This window comes from Aedes aegypti, unplaced genomic scaffold, assembly GCF_002204515.2.
Source record: "Aedes aegypti strain LVP_AGWG unplaced genomic scaffold, AaegL5.0 Primary Assembly AGWG_AaegL5_hic_scaff_672_PBJ_arrow, whole genome shotgun sequence".
Lineage (NCBI taxonomy): Eukaryota > Metazoa > Arthropoda > Insecta > Diptera > Culicidae > Aedes > Aedes aegypti.
Genome location: NW_018736354.1, coordinates 9,735 through 21,545, shown reverse-complemented (window position 1 = coordinate 21,545; position 11,811 = coordinate 9,735). Strand labels below are relative to the sequence as shown.

Sequence of the window (11,811 nt, the reverse complement as noted above, 5' to 3'; positions counted from 1 at the left end):
TGACGACAATTGACATTTAAGACTCAAATCATACGTAAAAGACAGGAGTAATCAGAATAGCACTTAAATGACAAATTATTCAAAACAATTTCGACTAGACAGTATTAGTAATGACACTACTACACTACTATTTCAAAAAATTCTGATGGAGCTGCTGATTTTCACAATGCAAAAAAAAAGATTCGTGCATAGGCAGTACAACTAGCAATTTTTAACTGATCGTTCCGAAATAGACCAAATTTTTGCCTATCCCAATTATTTTGACAATTCTGTGAAGCACAACGTACAAGCTTTTTCAGAAGAATTTCTGCAAAGCTCCAGAATAAATTCTTGTAGGTTTTACACTGTTCGCTTAAGATACGACGGTTCAAATGAAATACGTCCTAAGAGAGCTCTAATAAAAATATATACGAACTAATTATGACGTATTTTCGCCTAGAAAAACTTGGCTATGAAGATGGTAGATTTTCAGAGCGTAGATGAGCGCGTGAGTAATTAATCGCTCTCTGATCTCGAAGTTCGTGCCTAAATACCAGTTCACAAATTTTGTATTTCAGCAAAAATATTTCATGCGATGTCCTATGAAAAACATTGAATAGGAATATCGTACGAAAAATCAAAACTTCTCTTGTGGTGAATATTCTTAGTTGATTCATATAATTTTCGAAGTTCAGTATCTTCAGTGTGCGCAATACATCGCATTTCTCTAAATGAGGATATAATTTATCATTTCGATAAGATATCAGATAAAGCTATTATCAACCACGATTTTGCCTCTACGAACAATCATCATTCATCGGTAGTGATTCTACTTTGTTCCAAAAGACTCGACTGCATGCCAAGGAAAAACTAGATCAATAACTGCCATGTAACTATAAAATTGATCGAAAGAATCAATAAAGACCATTAAGATGGAAAATTACATCAATTTAGTTTAATAAAAATATCTTAACCATCACTCTTTTTCAAATTTGTTCGTATCCTCTATTCAGGTACAACGAACCGCAGCGATTGGAAATGAAAAATGCCACCAAAGAGCTGGCCGCCAACAAGGAGAACCGCATCGGTCAACAGTTGATGAACTTTCTGGCCAGCATGAAGTCCGGCACCAAGGTGTTCCAGCACTTCCTGTCCAATAGCAATCTGAGCCAGCTGGTGGACGACGGTTCGTACATGGTGCTGATTCCTTCAGACACGGCCTTCCAGCGGTGGCATCCGATCGATTGGGGCTTCTACCCGTTCAGTGTGCAGGAATTCACCGAAAGTGTCCTACGGAACCATTTCATCAAGGTGGGGCTGCCACTGGCGGATGGCCGACCTCAGAGGGGCGTCCGGAGAGCAGAAATTCAAAACTCTCGGAGGAGAGTACGTCGTACTTAGAGGAAAACGTAAGTTTTTAATTTTTCGCGTATTGAAAAATGACGATACATTAAATGGTATCTTTTTACAGCTACACCAACCGCTAATAATGTCTCGATCATCTATGACTACACGCTTTCGAACCGAATTGAAGTTTTTGTAATATCCGAGGTGCTGTTTGTTTCCGAAGCTGTCGTGTCTAAACTTCATCAGGTAACGAGGAGTAATCATGTTTAAAACTCTAATTATAAGCGGTTTCTTCACCACCGCTTAGGCCTTAAACCTAGTTAACCATATGGTGATGAAATTGACCTTAAGCGATCTAAAATAATTTATTTTTTATTTCAGATGCATAAAGACAAGGAAACTCCGCCTCTATTAGCTTTTCCCGTGGTTCGGTGCCCAATTTCTGTCTCACTCATTCTTAGCGCTGGAACGGGATAATCGTTTCACGCAGATAACTCGCTTCCTGAACACTGCAGAAATCGCCCAGTTCATATCTGGAATCCAACTATACCTTTTTCGTGCCAACAGATGAGGCTTTTCGAACGATACAGTTTCGATATCCTCCCGGATAATGTTTGGCATCGGAGAAAGGAGTGAAGTTTACTGTTGAACCATTTCATCAAAGGTCGCTTATACGATCGGGACTTGAGGATGGAGAGGTTCTAGAAACGATCGGCGGAACTCCGGTGAAAATTCATCGAACTTTCGACAACAACGTTACCGTCACAGCGCCAGAATAGTTGAATCGGAAGTATTCGTCTACAACCTGGGAACGATGTTCTACGTGAACGATGTGCTCTACCCAGAATTGCTTAAAGCGGAAGTGACTGCTTTAACCGAAATGAAGAATACAGATAAGAATATTCCCGAGGATACTGGAGACGTCTTCACCACGGAACCGAATCAAGTTGAACCATCTCATCGACGACTCATCGAACAGCCTTCTACACTACGAGTGCCGACGTGGAGATTGTACCGTTGGAGTTTACCGAACAAAACGGAAGTGAAGATGATGTTCTGGCTACAGGACGACGAAATCATTACGCCTAAGGCGTTGCCAGTGAAATATTACTATTCACCAAAAAAGTGAATGACTCAAGGTGCGGACCGAACATAAGGCGAGGATTCCGGTTCGGGTCAAATAAGCATCGTAGGCCTCAAAGCTATCGTTCTGGTTTGAATGCTCCTTAGTGATGCGTAGTGTAAGCTTAAGCTCAATGGTTTTCATAGTGAAATCAATCTAAACCTTAGAGTACATTCCATTGTGAATCATTCAATCAATAAGAAAAAACTCATTCTCCCATTTTGCTAGATGTGTTACGATTATCATCTTGTTGTGACCACACAGATATCTATGAATGAATGGTCTTCCTGGAATTTTACACACAAAACCGTCGGTCTTTTATAGAAATGTTTCGAAATTTATGCTACTAAAAAGAGTAGGTAATAGTTATTGGAACGTTAATTGGAAATAGATCCTATTGCTTCAATATTTTTTTGGCGCAAGTAGACCGGAATGAAGGAAAGCATATGCATTTTACGGTAGTTCGCTGTTGAAATAAAAACAAATACAAAAGATACATAACACGTTCAAATAGAAAACAGAGCAGATCTACTGACTAGTTGTTTTAACTGTAAGATCATCTCTTGTAATCTCATTAGCTGTTAAGGTGGAGTTTTCCCTCAAAATGAGTATTTATTGAACTAGTTTCCGTTTTCGTTTCTGTTAGTGCAATGAGTTTTTAAACATCGGAAAGTGTCGATTACAGCAGAGGATTGGATAGCTATTTTTTTTTTTTCTCGAAAGTTTGGTAAGATTGGAAAGAGTGTCAATCACACATATCAAAATTTGTTCTAATAAAACGGAGAAAAAATGTCGAAAGTTTTGCAAATGATGAAATTTCTGATATTTGTACATTGTATGTTAGTTTTGTATAAAAATATGTTTAAATAAAATATGATAATAAAAAATATACGATCTTTTGTCAATAACATCACTGTCCATAACTGCATGTTTGTCACATTCCATATTTTTTTTACAATTTCGAGTTAGGGCAAACGCTCCCTTAGTGGAGGTAATACGGTTAAAAGCCCTTTTTTTCAATTTCCTATTCCTACTACCTACTTGCAATGATCGATTTCTCTACATCGTTGTTCTCTTCACATAATTACAAAAAAACGAATTCATTATTCGCATTTTTTTGGTTTTGTACGATAAAGGATCGTTGAATCTTGCATCGCCGGCTAGAAACATTGCGGATGTATCTATTTTGGCGAAGTCATTAGCAAAAGGGAGGAATCGAAGAAGAGAAATCGATGGGGTTTAGAAAAGCCCTTTTAAAGCAACAGGGCAACAGTGTTGAACTGTAAGAAAACCAAATACTTTATCACTTCTCGATAGTGGCAAAACAATACGACATAGGGGTTGTCGGGGCGGTTTGGCCAATGGGGTGGAATGAGCACCCCTTGAAAATTGCATAAATTCTTGAAATTTCATCTGAAATCACATGCAACCCCAAAGCTTATGAGCAAATGAAGCAATAGGCATGTTATAAAGTCAGTGTTCAAAACTTAAAGAAAAATTAATAAATGATGTTCGAAAAAACTGCCCATATTGCCCCGAATGGCTCTTTTAAATTTCATCATTTCAGAATGATGAAGTTTGACTGTTAGAATGTTCTTAAAAAATTATATATTCTTGCACGGAGTATTTATAATACTAATAACTTTCAAGTGTAGTAACAACATAACTGCGCTCAATGGTGAATTTCGGATTCCGAGTAGGATGCTGCGGAATACAACTCTGCTTTGAAAACAGATACCACAGGACCCTGTTTGGGTACAACGAACCGATTGCAGCTTGTGTTAGAACGTTCAGCACAGTGGAAGATCTGTTCGAGTTTGACGAACCGTCCAGCCATTTCGCCAATAGAATCAACCGTTCGAGATTAATTTGACGTTTACAGTTATTTTTTTTTTACATGTGATGCAATGTGGTGTGTAATAGATTTCGTCCTTTTATTAGTATGTTAGTCGTAATAAGTTTATGTAGACCATGAAGTCCGATAAACATGAAGAATAAATAAATAAATAAATAAATAAATAAATAAATAAATAGGGTCGGTGTTCCCTTAGTGGACAGTCCCCTATAGTCGCACTAGTGGCTTTTTACGGCCGTTTTGCTATAACCTTTTCAAAACATTTTTTGACATGAAGGTCAGGAGCTATTTATCTAAGTACCATTGATACACAGCTTGATTTTGTTCAAAAAATGATCTTAATAATTAGGTATGCCCTCCCCTTGGTTATGCGACCTTGCCGCGATGGGAGGGCATAATCCATTAGCCCATATGATGGAAACAAAGGCGTAACCTGTAGTGGTGGTATCACATTTGGCACTTTTTGCTTAAAGCCGCGTCATAATTCATATGGATAGACGCAATAATATCTCGGATGTGATCCAACGGACATTCTGCATCGTTGATAGAATTGATGCCCATTTCAAATAATTAATCTATTCGAAGTGGACATTAATACTATTGGTGACGTTCAGTTTGCCTTTTGCTAACCAGAACGATCCGTAGCCACTCTTACTATTAGCTAGCTAGATACATCGTTATCATATACGACGTAGGGAATACTTAGGAACTCTTAGGAAAATGACTAGTAGATTCACTGAGTAGAAATAAGTGGCAACAATCTTATTTTAATATGGTTTTTACATTGCCATAATAGAAATACCTCTTTTGCACAGCGGTATAAATAATCTAATTCTAGCTTCATTTTCCGCAAAATTTACAAGTAGAAAGTAGGCGTTGTGAAGCATTGCATTTGCCACCGAAAGTGAATCTTGTAGGAGACTGTAATAGAAGCCTAAGGTAACTTTACTCTTCAATATTCACTATAAAAATGACTGGAAAGTAAGACGCTGAGATCGATCATTGGGGTACACTTGCTAGTTTCGAGAAATTGTTTGAACAGACAAGAAAAGCGACTTTTTTCTTCAAGGATATATGAACGTTATGACCAATAAATACTTTTAACAACAAAATGAAATTAACTAGAACTACTACTAAACAGCCTAATTATGTTAAGACTTGACGACAATTGTCGTTTAAGACTCTAATCTTACGTAAAAGACAGGAGTAATCAGAATAGCACTCGAATGACAAATTATTCAAAACCATTTCGACTAGACAGTATTAGTAATGACACTACTACACTACTATTTCAAACGAATTCTGATGGAGCTGCTGATTTTCACAATGCTTCCTTTTCTCAGTAGCAAGGGAATATGGGTACTTTTCAAAAACTACCACGTCACAATACTAATAAAAAAACAGTGTTCATGTGGGCGCCATTGCCTAGTCCGTCTGAGTATTGGTCCTGGTAGAGGGGAAACTTGGCAAAAGCCAGACCGAGGGTTCAGCCTTGACAAGTTAAGCTGTCAGGCAGCTCCAACTGAATACCATACAAAAAAAAAAAAAAAAAAAATGATCTTAATAATTAGGTATGCTTAAAATTTGCTCCCTTGCGCCTATAGTAAACCTATTGTTCCTATAGTAGCAGTAGTGAGAGCAACTATTTTTTATTTTACAAAATAATTGATGAATTAAGAACTTTTTTACGTCAAACGAAAGCTTTTGATCCACACTTTGTAGGAAAAATATAAAAGTTTTGTAAACATATGGTTTTGATAAGTATTTTGCCAACGCCGGGATGCTAGTGCTACTATAGGAACAGAAATTAGAAATAGTGCTACTATAGGCACATGTAGTCCTATAGTGGCACAAGCGATAATAAATACAAACATATGAGTTTTTCGTAGTTTTCATATTTTTCCCACAAAAACAAGATAAAAAGCTTTCAGATTATGAAAAAATAATTACGATAGCGTTATTTTTTGATTTTATACGAATTTTTGTTCTTAGCTATGCAGCTATTGGTACATCGACCCTAATTAAATTTTTAGATTATATGAGATTATTTTGCAATCAAAAATGGGGTGCTCATATCACCCCATCAGTTAAAAATCGACTCGAAAAATGACAAATTTTGAACAGTCAATCATTCATCCGCGAACTTTATAAGACAAAGGAAATCATGCGGATCTAGTGTATTCATCTAAAAATTGTTGAAATCATGCAAACATTAGAAAATTCATAATATTTTCAGCACTTTTATCGACTTTTCCTTAAGGTGGCCAAACTGCCCCACTTTCCCCTACACTGAACAAATGACAAGGGATATACTACATACAACTATTGATAGTATTAATCCAAATGAATGTGATATATAATTCAGTGCAAACTAATACATATTGATATAACCAATCAGTCGTTACATATATTTTAAACATCTAGAGGATAAAATTAAGATCTGACTTACCTTAGAAACCCATCTCAATCACGCTTATAAATAGTGTTATTCTCCTCCCCAGAATCGTCTCATCTTCCTCCTCATCCGAATCGCATTCCTCCTCATTCTCCAACATGTAATTCGAGTAAATGTTCATGATGTTATCGTTGGCCCGCTTGAGCTTTGCCATCTCGATCGAAACGGCATTCAGCTGTTTGTTCAGATTGGCCATCTGCTCCTGAAAGTCTTCCCCGCTGACTTGAAGCGTATCCTTTTGGTGGTCCGTTCGCTTCCGATTCTGTGCACTAGCCAACTGTTCTTGCTTTCGCAGAATCGAACTGGCCGAATAGATGGCATCGTTCAGCATCTTGGCTTGCTCTCTCCGTAAGGGGAGCCGTTTGATTGACACTTGCCTTGTGGATCCGGATTTTGGCTTGCACGATCAGAGAGGATAGGTTTGTCCGAAGTGCATCTAGCGATACAGCAACGTCCCCCGATGGTTGCGGTGCTGCGAGATACTGTAAAATAAGGAAGGCTGTTAATCAGGAATAGTCCCCAATACTCACTTCGCAAGGCAATTACCATCGTAAGCAGAGCGCATCCGCTGAGATAAGGAACGGGTTTCAGCTAAAACATTTGACGGAGAATTTGTGCTGGTCATTTTTAAACTAATTCACTGTTTAATTTTAAAATTATTTAAATATTTACTAATGATTCAAAAGTAATAAAAACTGCTTCTGGCTGAGCCGGTGATTTTGAATTTTTGTTTACATTTGTGTCAAACTGACAAATTCTAACTATGAGCAAACGCTTCACCAGGGTTACATTCGAACCATTCAACGATCTGTATTTGGTGGTTCAAAACCCCCGCAACATAAACACCCACGAATTTATCGATTGCTTTTTTCAGTATTGAAAGTAACAATTTTATGTTACGTTTTAGGGGCGATCCATTAATTACGTAAGACAATTTTTCGCAGTTATCAGACCCCCCCCCCCTCCCCCCTTGATAATATTTTGTATGAAAATTCAAAATAATCTGTATGACGCGTAAGAAATCTCAAATCCCCCCTCCCCCCATAAACCCTTACGTAATTAATGGACCACCCCTTACATTTAAATGAGAGAATTAACTATATATCATGACAACATTATAAACTATTCCAGTTAATGTAATAATATTAATAGCAATCTGAATCTACGGAATAACAGATATGAAACAAACAGGTAGAAAATTTTGCTCGTGTAGAAAATTTGGTTCGAAATTCTTGCAAGCAAGTTAACTCCGAGTATTTTGAATTGCGTGCAATTGGGAATGATTCCGGAAAATAACACAGCAGCAGCACTGTTTCCCGAAGCGCGCGCGCGATACTGGTTTGGCGCGAACAGAGTTTGTTAGAAGCAAAACATATCACGTGGACGTGGTAGAATTAAACACCCTGTGTACGACCAGCAAATAGTTATAACAGTCATCGTTATTCATATTAAAATAAGAGTATATAGTTACTCGTATTGAAATAGGAGTAAGTTATATAAATTACAAAAAAAAAAAAAACATAAAAATAGTAGTTTACGGAACAAATTGCAGAATGAAGGATTTTACAGTACGAGTCGTAAATTTATCCTACGAGGCTTGCCGGATTAGGATAATTACTACGAGTGCTGTAAAAATAGAGTTCTGAAACAAGTTAAGTAGGGGAAATCAGGGTAAAACCGACACTGTGGGTAAGCTCGACACCCTTTGATTTTTCATGTTTTGAGCAGATTTTCATGCAGTTTCCACTACGCTATATTTTAACTTGTGAAATGTTGTGTTTCAAACGACATTACAACTAACGCTACCAATAAACTACCAAAATAAACAACAAATCATATTGGATAACATAGAAGCAACAGCAGTTGCAATATTTCGCTATTTTTCTTTAACAATTTCGCATGTGAAATTTTTAAAATATCATTATTTGTTCTGCGTATACATCATCATTTACTATTATTACGTTGATACAACATGAAGGAGAAATTAATTTTTGGTTTTTCAACAGCTGAAAACGCTATTAAAAATAAATGTTTACTCGGGGTAAGATCGACACTTTCATTTGGGGTAAAATCGACACCTTTCTTTGCTTCATAATCTAACTTCAGAGTATCTTTCTAATCCAAAGACTATCTCTGCAGTTTATGTGAGTCTTAATTTTTGAATTCCAGTGAAGTTCACGGATGGCGAACTTGTTAACATGTGAAATATGACACTATATTTGTTAGCGACGGTCACTCGGTGTATACTGGCCTTGAACCGATCACAAATTCTGACAGGACGACTGACATTGACAGGACAAATTACAATGATGAGACAACTGACATTGACATTGAGAAAGAAAACAGAAAAGAAAGTAGTAACTGATATCACATGTGCAAATCAAAACTTATATCTTATTAGTACATATTAGTTAAAATCTTTACTGAATTGGTATCCTAATCATTACATGCAGAAAATCGATTCCATAAGACTGACACAGTGGACTTTACACGTGAAGAGGATTAAAATTTGTAAGTCTAACACATTAAAACACTTAAAGTTAATGTAATTATCACATAATAAAACATTTCAGCTTAAAGCATTCACACACCAACGCTGGGTTTGCTAAAGAAGATCCGAAAACTCACAGAGGTCCATATCGTCAGCAACAAAACTTTAAGAAATTTTATCCAACCAATTTGAGGTTAGTTGGATAGTTCCAAGGCTACCCAGCAGAATGCCTACTCTCAGGCCACGACCGGAACGATTGAGCATCGTTAGAGAACTCTCGGAGGAAGAAGCAGCCACAGAAGCTAGTTGCCCCGGCTGCAATCGTCCTGACGCCGCTGAGCGATATATGGTACAGTGCGATGTATGTGAGAGATGGTATCATTTTTCCTGCGCGAAAGTTGATGAGGGAATCAAGGATCGCAGTTTCAGTTGCGGCCACTGTATGAAAGAACAAAACAATGCAGCAAAAATTGATTCGTCCCGCTCATCTCGATCAAGCAGATCATCATCGTCTCGTTTAGCGAACATCCAGTTGCAGATGCAACGCTTAGCGGAGGAGCAAAATGCACAGGAGAAGTTGATGCAGGAAGCTGTGGATCATGCTAGAGAATTGAGGGAGAAAGCACTTCAACAGGAGATCGAGATACGGACCAATAATATGAAACAGAAGTTGGAGCGCGAATTGGAGTTCATTAAGAAGAAGTACAATCTTCTGCAAAACGAGTTAAATGAAGATGAAAGTGGCAGTGTGAAGAGCTTCGGAAGCCTACGTAGTGCATCTAGCTCAGTTCGTCGGTGGTTGGAATCCCAGACAGAGGCGGTCTCGACAAGTTCCGGGCAACAAAAAGCCCAACTTCCTCGACGTCGCGAACTGGAACCGTACCGAAAGAAACTACAGCTAAGCAGCAAGCGGCCGACAACGTTCAAACTAGCACAAGTCAATTCAACAATCAAGTCTCGCTAGCACAAGTCGCTACTAAATCTAGGAACCAGACGGTATGCGCTCAAGTTTCATTGAATCCTACGTCGACGTCTCTCCAACCGCTCGGCATCGACCAAAGAACCGTTAGTTTCCGTGTCGCAGCTGCGAATCCGACTGAGACGTTTGTAACGCCGAGTTCGGTATGCGGCCCTATTGGTCATCTGGAGGAGGATTGTTTTCCGTCACACGTTCCCGTTAATTCCCTCAATGTGATATCACCGCCCACATCCAAGCAAATGGAAATGGCTAGAGCATCACCCAGAATATCATGGGACTCCAGAACTCGTGCCAATGAACTCGAACAGAAGGTACGAGAGCTGCAGTGTGAGTTAGATCGACTACGTCTACAGTCAGCGGAGCAACCAGCCGACGAAGATGTCCGTCGTCGTCAGAATATGCAGCCGTACAGCCGCCAATCTATTGGTTCAACAATGGTGGAAAGGTGTGCAGGTCAGACAACCAGGTTTGCTACTAATGTGGCACGTGAAGGTATGTTAAATCCAACCCAAGTTTCCTTCCCTTTCAACCAAACTCAACCGGTTGATTTGGAACATCCGGAACATCATTCGACGCCGAATGCCTCTGCTGTATCTAAAATAAGCATAAATCGACCTACCCCGGGTTCCTTATCAACCACTAGTTCGCTTGGTTATCCACCGATTTCGAGTTCGATTTTACGTCCGCCGATTACGTTCGTTTCAAGTTGTTCAAATCCAATTATGTCGTCACAAGCAACAACTTCTTCTTCCGTGCCTGCAGTAGTGGTCCATATAGGCCAAATGCGCAGCAACTCGCTGCTCGTCACGTGGTACCGAAGGATCTCCCCATTTTCGATGGTAATCCAGTGGATTGGCCTTTGTTTTATAGTAGTTACACCACCTCAACCGAAATGTGTGGCTACACTGACGCTGAAAATTTGATGCGGCTACAGCGTTGTCTAAAAGGTAATGCCCTCTATGCTGTTGGCTGTCAACTTCTGCATCCGTCTTCGGTACCACAAATCATAGCAACATTACAGATGTTGTATGGTCGGCCTGAACAGGTGGTTAATAGTCTTATCAACAGAGTTCGTGCTACCCCGCCTCCGAAAGCCGATAAATTAGAGAGTGTAATAGGTTTTGGACTTGCCGTTCAGAACTTGTGTGGACATTTAATAGCCATGAACATGGAGAACCACTTGGCGAACCCTACTCTATTGCAAGAATTGGTCGGCAAACTACCTGCTGGTATCAAGCTAGACTGGGCGCTTTATCAACGACAAATTGCTCAAGCAGATCTTCGAGCTTTCAGCGATTATATGGCCGTGATAGCGTCGGCTGCCAGTAATGTTACCTTCAGCACGGAAGCAAGCGTAAAACCAGACAAGCAAAAGGGAAGAGAGAAGGGCTTTATCAACGCACATGTTGAAGAGTTGGAGAAGAAACACAAAAGTCACGAACTTCAGCGCCCAACAGGAACATCCAAAGAGAGACAGCCAGAACAGCAACGACCGTGTAATGTATGCCAGAGAATCGGCCATAAAGTTAGAGATTGCAACGTCTTCAAAGGCCGGAACATCGATGAACGTTGGAAGTTGGTG

General features: G+C 39.1%; 1 pseudogene; it reads left to right on the top strand.

Moving 5' to 3' along the window:
• Positions 1-992: 992 nt before the first annotated feature.
• On the top strand, positions 993-2,744 carry LOC110681290 (annotated as a pseudogene).
• The last annotated feature ends 9,067 nt before the right edge of the window (positions 2,745-11,811 follow it).